General features: G+C 42.0%; 1 protein-coding gene across 8 annotated transcripts in view; it reads left to right on the forward strand.

The window, feature by feature from the left end:
* The first annotated feature begins 3,718 nt into the window (after nt 1–3,718).
* The window catches only part of INPP4B (inositol polyphosphate-4-phosphatase type II B), a 328,507-nt gene continuing 318,954 nt past the window's right edge, over nt 3,719–13,271 (forward strand). For all 8 annotated transcript variants that reach the window (XM_054065533.1, XM_054065540.1, XM_054065532.1 and 5 more), the window contains exon 1: nt 3,719–4,091. The gene's annotated coding sequence lies outside the window, so the exon portion shown is untranslated. The remainder of the gene's footprint in view (nt 4,092–13,271) is intronic.

Raw genomic sequence — 13,271 nt, forward strand, 5'->3', positions numbered from 1 at the left:
AAGGTTTCTGGACAGGCATCCTCCAGTCATGTCTTGCATCTTAATATGAGAGTAATCTAAAAATCAGCCTTTTTCCTTCCTGTGGTCAGCTGTATGATTGTGCAACACAGCCTAACCATACTTTTGATAATTGCTCCTTGTATATTCAGTGCTATATGTATAATATTTAAGATTTCATTACTGAAATAAGTAAGTAGGTGCTCCCACTGCCATTCCTTCCAAATCTAGTACAACATCAATTTTACAGACTTTGTCCTCAGTTCTGGTCACATCTAAGAGTTTGGGATTACTCTCATTTGAAAAGTAACCACAGCCTAAACCTGAGTTGTAATTCTTAAGGGAGCGCAGAGACAGAAACACGCTGTGCTACTGAATTACATCTAGCTAAGTTTTCCAAGTTCCCTGTTCACATGCTAGAGTTTCATTGGTGCCAATCTGAATCTGCTGGTAGTGATTCCTGCACTAGCAGGATCTTTTCTGGTATGTTATGCTATGGAATAGTAAAAATTGAACAAGAAGGAAGATTATGAAGAAATTTCCTGTTGTGAGAAGCAAAATACTGTTTGTGAGAGATACTCGAGAGACTCATCTCTGAATTTAAAAGGCAGTTTCACTTCCTTACGATGCTTTGTTCAATATGAGCCTGATTCTGGAAACATTTATGCATGAGGGATATTACATAAATGAGTAGTTCCATTACACTATGTTTTCTATAGAATCATAGATTGGTTTGGGTTGGAGATGAACTTAAGGATCATCTAGTTCCAACTCCCATGCCATGGGCAGGGACACCTCCCACTAGATCAGTGTATTACTTGTTGTGTTTGTTTGGACAAGGCAAAATCACCCTCTCTTGTTTCTTCTCAGGCTTTTCCTTTGAACATTTACATAACTTATAATGCAAGTATTTGGTTAGATTGTCTCTGCTCCCAACTTTGTCTCTCAGTATAATGCTACTTTCACTTCAGACTCTTGAAGGTAAATCAATCTTGCTTTGCACAGATCACTGTCAGGCTTTGTCCTGGTACCTTGCAGATGACTGCGGCTATTACAACATAGAAAACCCTAAAATCTCACCCTGTAACAAGTGCTATTGATAGGCTAAAGTAGCTATCTGATCTATAATAACTTCAGTTGGTTTGTGTATGATGGCGTAGGAGTTGCTTACGCAGCTCAAATCCCAGACTGTGCCCTGCTATAATGCACAAGTACTCTCAATAGGATTAATTGAAGTTTGAAGTACTGGAATTTATGTAACTACAAGAGAAATAATAATAAAAAAAAAAAGGGATTATATGAAGATTATTATCAAGTGAGTAAGATGCATTAGGAATTACTTTTCTTAATTCCTCTGTTGCCCTGCACACAAAGCCAATTTTCAGATGAAGAATCCCAGGGATTCAGCATTGACTTTGTGAGCTTCAAGCAGGATGAAGGGCTTAGCTCATAGAATCATAGAATGTCCTGAGTTGGAAGGGACCCACAAGAGAGACCAACTCCTGTCCCTGCATAGGACAACCCCAACATTTACACCATGTGTCTGAGTGTGTTGTATAAATGCTTCTGGAATGTTGTCAGGTTTGGAGCCATGGCTGCTTCCCTGTGAAGCTGTTCCAGTGCTCCACCACCCTCTGGGGGAATAACCTCTCCCTAATATCCAACCTAAACCTCCCCTAGCACATCTTCCTGCCATTCTGTCAGGTCCTATCGTTGGTTGCCAGAGAGAAGAGATCTGCAGCTACTCCTACTCCTTCCCTTTTGAGGAAGCTATAAACTGTGATGAGATCTCTCCTTAGTCTCCTCTTCTCCAGGCTGAACAGACCAAGTGACTTCAGCCTATCGTCATATGACTCCCCCTCTAACTCCTTCACCAACTCTGTGGCCTCCTCTGGACACTCTCTAGTCGCTTTATATCCTTTTTAAACTGTGGCGCCCAAAACTGCACACAATACTCAAAGTGGGACCACACCACTGTGGAGCAGAGCAGGACAATCACCCCTGCCTTGACCAGCTAGCAATGCTGTGCTTGGTGCACCCCAAGACACGGTTGGCCCTCTTGGCTGCCAGGGTGCTGCTGGCTCGTATTCAACTTGCCGTTGACGAGAACCTCCAGATCCCTTTCCGTGGGGCTGTTCTCCAGCCTCTCACTCCCTGGTCTGTATCTATATCCAGGGTTGCTGTGTCCCAGGTGCAAAATCTGGCACGTGCCCTTGTTAAAATTCATAGAATCATAAAATAGTTTGAATTAGAAGGGACCTTAAAGACCATCTAGTTCCACCCCCCTGCCCTGTGCAGGGAGACCTCCCACTGGATCAGGCTGCCCAAGACCCCATCCAACCTGGCCTTGAACACCTCCAGGGATGGGGCAGACACAGCTTCCCTGGGCAACCTGTGCCAGTGCCTCACCACTCTCATAGGAAGAAATTCCTCCTTATGTCTAGTCTAAATCTGCCCCTTTCCAGTTTATACCCATTGCCCCTCGTCCTATCACTACAAGCCTTTGTAAACAGCCCCTCCCCAGCTTTCCTGTAGCCCCTTCAGGTACTGGAAGGTTGCTATAAGGTCTCCTTGAAGCCTTCTCTTCTCTAAGCTGAAATGAACAAATGAAAATTCATGTAGTTGGTGATTGCCCAGCTCTCCAATTTGTCCAGATCACATCCCTCTGCAGGGCCTCTTTCCCTTCAAGAGTGTCAACAGTTCCCCCTGATTTTATGTCATCTGCAGACTTGGTTATTAAACCTTCAAGTCTTGCATCCAAGTCATTTATGAAGATGTTAAAAGACTTCACCATCAGGGCCTCCTGAGGTGGCTTTAGTGAAGCATTCTGAGTGACTATGCAAAGCCCAGCTTGCAAAGTCGTTTCTTTACAAGAAGTGAAGCACATCAAGTCCCCCCACATCTTGCCCCAAATGCAGCTGGTGCTCCCGCAGGGCTGGAATGATGGAATGCAGCTCCCTGGCCATCCCTACCCCATCAGCACATTCTGTAGTGGCAGTGCTGTATGTCTGAAGCCTTCCCACCCCCAGGAAGGTTTTTTGATAGGCATCACCCCCTAAACTTTGCAAAAAACTCAGAGGAAGCCAGCCTGGTGGCTGCGAGGAATCACTTCCTAGAAGGGAACCCTTATTTTCTATCCCACTGGAGAAAGTGCATGTTGCATTCCCCAAGTGACTGTGTCTCTGGGCTTCTAATCCCACGGGAGGAGGGATGTGCTGCATCCATGAGTGACCATGTCCCAGGGCTTCCCGTCTCATGGGAGAAATGCATGTTGCATCCTCGATTGACCATGTCCCAGGGCTTCCAATCCCACGGGAGGAGGTGCGTGCTGCATCCCTGAGTGACTGTGTCCCAGAGCTTCTCATCCTTCAGGAGAAGGTGTGTGTTGTATTCCCTAAGTGTTTCAGGGCTTCCCATCCCGCGGGAGGAGGTAGCCCTGGCGCCAGCATCCTCAGGAGCGCCAGCATCTTCGGGACCGCCAGCATCCTTCGGAGCACCAGCATCCTCGGGACCGCCAGCATCTTTCGGAGCGCCGGCATCCTCGTCCGACCGTCCCCTAGGAGCAGCCGGGCTCCTTCCAGCGCCTCGCATCCCCCTGGCGCCCGGCAGAGCCACGGAGGCCGGGCTCCCTCTGGGCGGCAGGAGGTGAATGGCAAGCGGCGGCTTCTCCCTCCCACACCCCAGTGCCAGTCTCTCCTCCTCCTCTTCCAGCATCAGCAGCGGGTCACCTCTGCGCGGCTGAGCCTGCCGCGGCCGCAGGGCTGCGAAAGGGAAGGCGGAGGCTCCAGGGGCGCTGCCAGAAGGGCTGCGGTGACATTGGAAGGAGACGCTCCCCGGGGCGGCGCCGGAGGGACGCGCGCACACACACACACGCACACAGAGAGGAGCGCCCGTGCCCGCGGCGAGCGCCAGCCGCAAACTCGCCCTCCCGGGGGGCAGCAGAGGGAGAAGGGAGGGCGAGCTGGGTTCTGGGGAGCTCAGCCTTTCATTTCCTCTCGCTGCTGGACTATAAATAGCAGCGCTCGCCAGGCACCGAGCGACACACGCACGCACCGTGGGAAGGTGCCGCGCCGGTCGCCCCGGCTGCCGGCCAGGTAAGGGTTTCGTTTCCTTGTTTCCCCCGCTGGCTCCAGGAGAGATTAAAAGCCGGGAACGGGTTCCGCCGAAGTCCCTCCCTTTTTATTCCCTTATCAAGTTTTCTTAAGGTTACAGCCCGCAAGGCAAAAGCCAAAGCCGCTCTCGTCGGGGGTCCGAGCCGGCTGCCGGGCATCACCGCACTGCTACCCGGGCTCCGGGGCACCTTCCAGCTCCAGAGCCGCTGGAGGTTTCTCCTACTCTCTCCCAGCAGCGGCGTTGCCTGCCGAGGAGTCGCGGTGCCATCCCCCCCCTTTCCCTCTGGCCGCGCAGATGTGGCTGGGGATGCTCCCAAAGGGCTTTTTTGGGGGGTCGAGGATTTTATTTGCAAGGGTTTTCCTTCGTGTTTGGAAGTTGAGGGCGCTTAGCTGCTAGGGAGGGCGGCAGGCTCCGCGGGTGATGCTAAGGGGTTAATTGGGGAGAGTAATCGAGCTACAGGATCCCCTATCCTCATCTTGCAAAAATGTAACGAGGACCACAAGAAACGAATTGCGTATGGGTAAGTTGGGCAGAGTTGTAACTTGAAATGGTATTGGCCAGAAAAAGAGGGGTTGAGGGATGCTGTTTGATTTCTGAACTGTCATCAAGTGGAGCTCTATGCGCTTTCCCCCCAAATGACAAACAGGTTTCGAAGCATGGGTGGCAGAGCCTGTGCTGTCTACTTTACTGGTCCCCAAAGCTAACCCGGTGCCTTGCTTGAAATAAAAATAGGGTGAGGTCTTTGTGGAGCCGTGTTTTCATCTGATGGTTAATTACATTTCCATTTCTCTTCCTTGCCAGAAGAAATTTATGTGTTTATTTACCCATTAATGATGTGTTAAAATAGATGTACTAAAATCAAGCCGTATATATGCCATTTAAATCTGGCTTTGAATCTCAAAAACGAGACTAATTTTCAGCCGTCATTGGTTTACAGGCACCCTCTATCTATATTTAAAGGATGTCAACATAGCAAGAGTGATGAGGCACGATGTCAGTTTCTCGGTCTGCATCAAAGCGCAGACTTTATGTAAATAACAGGGTGCTTACAAAACTTCTTATATTTGGATAAGTATTTAAGTGTGATGGTCTTTTAAAAAAAAAAACAAACCACAACCAATGTTGAATGATTAGAACACTGCCTTTTTAATGTGATTTTTTACCTGCCTGACTAAATTCGAAGTAGCTTTAAAGCCCTGCTGTATCTTATTTTTTTTGTCCTCTGAACCTGTATAGTGGATGGAGCTTGTGCATCTAAGTCCTCATTACCGTAACTATCCATGCAGGACTGAATGCTATTTACTTCACACATTCTGATAATTCCACTAGAATTAAAGTACAAATCATAAGATTAATATGAGCAGAAATTAGTCCTGTGAGAGTTCTACAGCCCCGATGACATTAGTGGGAGGATGTGGCAGTGTTACTACATCAGAGTCCTATTTTTGCTTTCTTTTTTTCCTCTGATTTCTGACAGTATTTCTGCAGTGCTCAAGATAAGATTAAATCTTGCTTTAAAATAAAGCTTTTCTTTTACTGGTGCTCTTGGACTACCTAAAGCTTCATGTTCCAGTTCTCCATAGGTTCCTTAAACCTTGCATGTGCTGCTCGTCTCTCTTTTGCTCTGGTTTCTCTGGAGGGATTTGTCCGTGAGCCTGCCTTAGTTATTTTTGATCAAAGAATTCTGTCTTCCTCAGGCTAAGGTATATCAGGTGTATCCGGGTGCCTCCTACAGATCCTCCTTTATGACTGTCTCCTTATCTTCTGATCTGACCCAAAGGGCTCACACTAGATTTTGTGAATCAAAAGGAATGATTAATACTGTGCTTAGTACCTGGAAGTCTATTGTACAGCAAGACAAAAAAAAAACCACCAAAACCAAACCCCAACGGAAAAAAACCCAGGAGTAGGATATCTCCCTGGAGCATCAAAGTCAGCCTGTGGAGGACACTTTGCTAGTTAACAGTAAATGTTGGAGGCTGAGCATGATAGTCTGCAGGTGAAGTAATTGTTTCAATAGACCTAGGCCTGAATTCACTATGGCTTTTGAGGAAAAGTAGTGGGATTGATATGTTTGCTGAATTATTTAGCTTGTTACAGATTTATATTTTTGGCATATGAGTTATGCAGATGAATATGAAAATAATACTTTTCGGATTTATGTAGCGGAATTAGAAGAGAAAGTGAGACAGTTTGCTAAAAGACAAACTGAAAGGTGAACAATTACTCCCAACACTAATGTTTCTACAAAATTTATGGTAAGTTGAGCTAGCATTCTTAAAGACTCGGGCAGTTATCTACATTTCTCTCCCTAATTTATATTTTCGTAACCTTCCCTGTATGCCAAATGCCCTGACTGATGGAAATTTTTAGAAAGGGCTATCTTTGTTTGGCTTACTAAATCTTTTGTATTATATTAATATTTTATTGTTACCATTGATGAATGGTGAATGTTATTTATCACATTTTTGAGGAAGGATTCCTTCTTCCAAAGTAATCTGGACTGAGATAAATTGATTTCTATGAAATATATTACTTGGCCTTTCAAAATAGCTTGGAAATCTGAACTCATATGTCAAAATGTGTGGTGGATGGAAGGCTGAAATTTTATTTGGGGAGAGATGGCAGTCCTGGCCTCACTAAACCTTTGGTCTTGCCTATTTATGCTGTATTTAGGAGACTTCCACAGACTCCTGGATTTCACCTACAAACCTGGCAGTCTTGCTGCGGTTTTGTCCCAGATTCTCCATCTCATTCTTTAGGAGAAATCAGACTTTATTTTGCTCTGGCAGCCCTTAAGAAAATGTGTTGGTTTTTTGTTTTAAAGGAATGCCCAATTCTTCCTTAACCCTTCCAGATAAGGATCTGGCCAGTTAGCCTATTAGGCTCTCCTATCCTGGATAGTTGCTCTGTTATAGAAAACCTGAGACAAAACTTGAAAGACCAGCTGGATTGTGCAAGGTTGGAGTGCTGTGCTGGACTTGAGCTCATAGATGTCTTCACAGTGATAGAGGATTTTAATTAAAAAGTCTTGCTCGCCTTGATGCAAAAACCACACTGGCAATTTTAAAAAGGAGTTGAGGTTTGTGAATTTTGGTTTCCTACTGTTCAGAAGACTAGGTTAAGTGCTTGCCAGCTGAGTATTAAGAAAAAAAAAACCCTATACATTAACGATGGGGGATTATTTAGTTTATTTTCTTCATCATCAGCAAAGGTAGATGCAGGTAATTCATTCATGTCTGCAGCAGATCATTTCGGGGAAGAGGTTTTTTTCACATTTCTGTTGTCACTATAAGTTAACTAAAGATGGGCAGAATCTCAACCAGCAAATCAGATTTATACAATGCCTTCTACTATAAAAATTCCTGTTAGAAGACAGGATATGTTGTCTTCCAAGTCTTCCATACCTTTTTGGTGAGGTGAATTTAGAGAACATACTGAAAGGTGAAGTGGGCATCTTAGGGCACATTTTATTAATTTGCCTTCTAAGAGGGAATGAATAGTACAAATTGTATCGATTTACTCTGTACATTTCTGAAGTTTCCAATGGTAAAGTTTGCTTACCCATTTCAGCAATGGATTTTAAATTGTTTAATGCCAGTGTCTTAGGTGGGGCTATTTAAAAATGTGGAATTATTTCTGCTTCTAAGATGTTTTAGATTAAAGGTCTATAGAACTTTCCACCCTTCTGAATACAGAAGAGACTGGGCAAGACTATTCTAGCATTTACAGTAATTTCAACTTTGTAGCTGCACAGAAGGTTTAATATTGATTTCCATAGGTTAGGATGCCTGACAAACTAAGCCTCTTCTTCCTGTTTGTCAGTGAATTTGCCCCATAGGTTCCTTTAGATTGTTTTTAATATTGAAGAAGGCTCTGTTTAATGAAAACTCAGAAGACAACAAGCTAAAGGTGCCTACTTGACATAACACGGTGTCAAAGCTGTTAAATGTGATGCTGTTTATCAAGTTCATTTCTTTGGCAGGTGGAGTTCATGCTCTGGCTGCTGCAGCATTAAAAATCAAAGCCTTCTGTGGTTTTTTTTTTTTTTTGGTGGATTTTTTTGTCTTGTATATCCTGTTTCTATGAAATTTCACCCTATGCTGTCACCTCAGTGAAATTTTATCAAGTACAGTAGTAAAGTTGATCTGGACTTCGGCTGACTGGGGAGCATTTTCTCTTACATACATATTCTATACTTAAATATATACTATAAATATATACATAACTAAAACACTTGCTTTTGTATCAATTTCTTTTCATTCTGTTAGCTGTACGCTTGTCAATAGGAGTGTCTTTCTTGCTGCCAAACCACTATTTTGGCAAATAGAGTGAAATATCTTAATATGAGGCACTAAAAAGACTCTGTTCTTCCTCGTAATTATAAGAGGTGGATGTGTAATGGATGATTAAGAGGGAGAAAGTCTCACGGGAAATAAGTGTTTATTGTATTTTGACAGTTTTTCATGTAACATCAGATTCTTGTAGCGCTTATTTATGAACTAAGGTCTTGGCATATTATAGCAAAGCTTGTAAGATGCGCTGAACCTAGGGTGCATATTTCTTTTATGAGAATGACTCAAAACCATGAAAATGGGTATAAAAGTCTGTGCACTAAATGTGACTTGGTATCGTGTATATTTGCTGCTGTGCAAATGGAGCATTAAGCAGAATGCATCAACACTTTGGTATTGTACAGTGTTTCCATTACAGCAATAACGTCACTGCTCTGCCTGGATATTGTTTGCTTTTTGCATGTGTTAAATGGCTAAAGAAAACAAGTATTTGTAGAACTGAGCTTTATGGGATGAAGTTGTTTTCTGTGCTGTAGTGACATAATTTTGGAATAAATCTCTTTAATGAGTTATTCCAGTTACACTGTAAATGAGAACAGAATTTGGTACAGAGTAAGAGATACTGCATTTGACATTCAGAATAATATCAGTGCTATTTTTATAGCTTTAAAAATACACTAATACACTTTCAATTGACGAGAAGAACTTTAATTTTCAAATTAATAATCTAAAAGTTGGAATGGGTATGAATAGTGCCTTTTTGCTGTGGCCAAGTAAGTATGTGGGTTGAATACTCCACCCCCCCAAAAGCAGCTACAGAGCCACACTGTATCTGGAATTTCTGTGTTACTGTCTGTCATGACATACAGTCCGTGTGGCTTTTGTAGAACGGCCACGTGGCGTAGCTTCTCTGCTTTAGCTAGGAATGATAAAGATGGCAATGTTGCCTCTGTGGGGGAAGTTCATCACAAAGCAAACTTTCCTGCAGTCCAGCTCTTTCCACATGAGCAGAGCAATCTGTCAAGGTTCCAGTGATTAAACCTTGGAACAGAGTTTGTAAATGAAGAAGGAACACCTATGGTTTTTTTTTTTTTAATACTTTGAAATTAGCATTCTCAGTTTAGAGCTGTTATCGAGAAATACTGTTTAATTTGAGCTGTAGTTTCTACACAAGCACAGATGCTTAACCTGTGTCAATTAAGTTTTAATTTGGTGAATCTGCATGAAACATTTTTCCAAATGAATCGTATCCGATGATCGTTTAGCTAGGATTGCTTTTCAGCTTTCCTACTGCCTGTGTTGGATAGCTTTAAGTTTTGGTGTTTTGTTTCAGCTGTCCAGTATAGTCTTTTTCCTTCTAGGAATTGCTGGTTTCCAAGTAATTTAAACAGAAGGGGTGGCTGCTATTTTTATAGAAGCTTTTTTTGGTTTAGGATAGCTCAGGTCCTGTTAGTTTGAAGCTTGGAATGTGTGAATATAGCCTACACTAGATGGCAGTGTAAAATATGAAGATGCCTGAAGATATTTGGAATTCTTAACAAACCCAGTAGAAGCTGCCACGGTTGTGGCTTAGTTCATAGATCAGCATATTTTTACTGCCTGTACTCCTGTTAAATGTGAGGTCAGTTATTTTTCGTGATATAAATACATCTTGAGTTTACCTTGTTGGAGTAAGAGAATATGGTTGGGCAGTTACTGTAAGATAGCTGGCTTACTTTAAATGTAGTCTACTGTTTAATCTTGGTTAGCTGACTTATTTGTGGTTATTTATTGGTTAGGAAAACCACATGTATTTCTGAAATGTTGGACTTGATGTTCCAAGAGGTCTTTTCCAACCTGGTGATTCTATGATTCTATATCTATCAACCGATAAAACAATGATGAGCGAGGCTTCATTTTAATATTTATAGCTGTGTTATAACCAGTTATCATTTACATAGGATCATCTGGTGTATATATGTTGGTGTTTTAAAATAAAATAAATTATATCGTACACAATCTGCAGGGCAAATTACTAATGGCAAATCGCATGTACTGTTTCAGTTTGTCTTTGCTTTACAGAAAGTGTCTGTGTGAAGTGATACATGTAAACCCAGTTGTTGCCACATCAGTCTTTTTAAAAAACGGTACAATGTGTGAGCCTCAGAAAGCCCAAATGCTTCTTAATGTTTTTTAGCCATTGCAAGGGGGCTTTGTTGAGAATGGGAGTTAGGACAGTTGTGGGCAAAGTACATCCTTTGTTGGTATCCCTTGGAGTGCTTTCAAAGTTTTCCTTTAGTGGTGTCTGATTATACAAAAATTCTGGTCAAGGTGGAGAAAACAACATATACAAGAAACCTTTAAATTGGTTTCTGTACCATCAAGACATGACAGCCTTCAGATAGATTTCCCTTCTAAAGCATAAAAAGCAAGAGGGATTAGAGGACTCAGCCTATCGACGTTGTGTGCATAGTTGTGAACTGCTTTGTTATATATTTGCAAGTGAAATTAGAAAGCAGTTTGATGTGACACCATGAAAGCTTTATGTTTTTATAAATTGGATTTTCTTTCTCTGACAAAAATGAAAAGCCTGGTCACAATAGCTTCTTTGCAACTGCATATGGGAAAAAGCAAAGCTATACACTTTCTGGGATTGCGAAATGCACTTGGGCTGTCAAAATATATATGTAAATATATGTAGTACTTTGCATTAAAATTGATCAGTAATCAACCTGTTGGTAAATTGGGAAGACTGCACATGCTTGAGAGATAAGTCATGACATGCTGAATATGTTTGAGGGAAGAATATTGAGCAAAATCCCTCTTCTGACAAAGACTCCTTTTAAGTAGAAGATAGAAAAGTATTACAAAACAGTAGGAGTGTTTAGTAAGGAAATAACACTGCCCTTTCCTTGCTTTTCTGCTACTACTAAAATGCTTTTCACAGAAGAAAACGTTAGCTACCATTGATACCTGTGATATCAGTATTTTGAAGATAATGAGAAAGGTTTACCAGCAGGAAATGTATATTTTCCAATAATGCTATGCTTGGAGACATGCTGCATGCGTGTGTGTGGGTCTTCAAGAAGCACAGTAAGTACTGTCCTTCTACATTTATGTAGTCTTTTAGTCTTTTGAAGATTCAGCTTTAACTTTTATCACTCATAGACTGCAGCAAAGGAAACCTTTGTAAATTCTTCTTGGCAGCTTAGAATCTTAGTTATTCCTTGGACGCCAAGTGTGAATTGAGGTACTGTGCCGCAGTTCAGATCTTTTTGGTTTGTCATTCACATATATTTTTCTTGTTTATTTGTTTTGTTATGATTAGCATTCTTAACGGAATGGCAAATTGTGGTAACCTTGCACAGAAGAAAAAACATGTTAAACACTGGTTTATTACAAAGAAAGGTTGTGGATGCCAGTGTTAATGTGAATAGGAATTGTCCTACAATTGGCAGCTCAAGGCTGATCTAAAGATATGTGGGAACCTGACAGAGCAGATCGCTGACAAGCATACTGTGACAAGTCACCGACTGACTCAAAGGGTGGAAGGAATATAGACACTGAAGCAAGACTAAATGGTAGTTTATTTTAGAACCATATGAAATGTATTCCAGAAATAAACTGTCTAATCTGGTATCCAGCTCTCTTACCTCCAACCATGATCATAGGGAAACTGAAATCCTGTCCAATTTGGGATTGTGTTTCATAAAGGCTGAGGAGGCTTGATCTGTGCAGGTGTGGTGGTATCGATCCTATTTTCTTTTCTTTCCTTTCCCCTTCCCTTTCCCCTGCACCTCCTCCTCTCCCCAGCCTGGAGATCAGTCATGTAGTTTCCTGGTATTTTTGTTCTGGGCTGGCACTTGGCTATCGTTTGAGAATCACCAGCTTGTCCTCTAAAACATTACTCCTGAGAAACAGGTCTAGTGGCTGTCTAAAGTGTTCGGGATGCTCCCAAGTGTATCATGCCCATGGCGTGCTATATGATCAAAGAAGCATTAGACTACCAAAGTAACCCTCTACATTTGCTGTTCTTGGTCATATGATGTTACAAGGAAGGTAAAAACTGTCATTTTTTTCTTTTTACTTATTTGCACGTGTAGGAGAAAATGTCTCTGTTTCTGTTACCACAGGTGGTACAGTTGCCGATGTAGTGTTCTTGTCTGTTACCTATGGTCATGGGTGCAAGTTGGAGGAATATACTGATCTTGGAAACAAGATGAGCCCCAGATTAAGCAATGCAAGCAGAGGAGCTCCCGGGAACAAGACAGCTCCCAGCTGAGCACTGAGGACAAGGGGAAACCAACCCTTCTAGAATCATCCTCTTATTTCTCTAGTGCAGCCAAACGATGCGGTTGTCTTCTAGGTGGAAGCATTTGTTGGCTATTGTATTTAAAAAAATCTGATGTCCCACTAAGAAACATGCTGCAATTGTTTCCATGTTACTATGAGAGCATATATTTATAATAATTATTATATTTAAAATACATAGTTGAGCACTTGTTCAACTTGTTGAACAGCTTGCTAATGAGGTGTCCTAGAGTTATCTATGAATATTTATTAAGATTTATGTCAACAACAGAACACATAAAAACTGTATTCTTATTCAAAGGAAAAACTATAATCACTCACTTTCAGTGCGCTGAAATTACCTTAACAATCAATTTTGGTATGTTACAATAGAATGACATGCTTGGGCATTTTGCCTGAAGCAGTGATCTATTTTTTTCCTCCTCTGTCTGATCTAGTTCATCAAAACAACATAGTGCAGGTAAAGTGGAATTTTACCTGAGGTTTGTGGCTACCTCTTTTTGTAAATACAAAAATAATGAATAGGTTTGTCCCCATGAACTGTTCCAGTTGTGGGAAAAAATGTAAACCAAACCA

Source organism: Cuculus canorus, chromosome 4, assembly GCF_017976375.1.
Source record: "Cuculus canorus isolate bCucCan1 chromosome 4, bCucCan1.pri, whole genome shotgun sequence".
Taxonomy (NCBI): domain Eukaryota; kingdom Metazoa; phylum Chordata; class Aves; order Cuculiformes; family Cuculidae; genus Cuculus; species Cuculus canorus.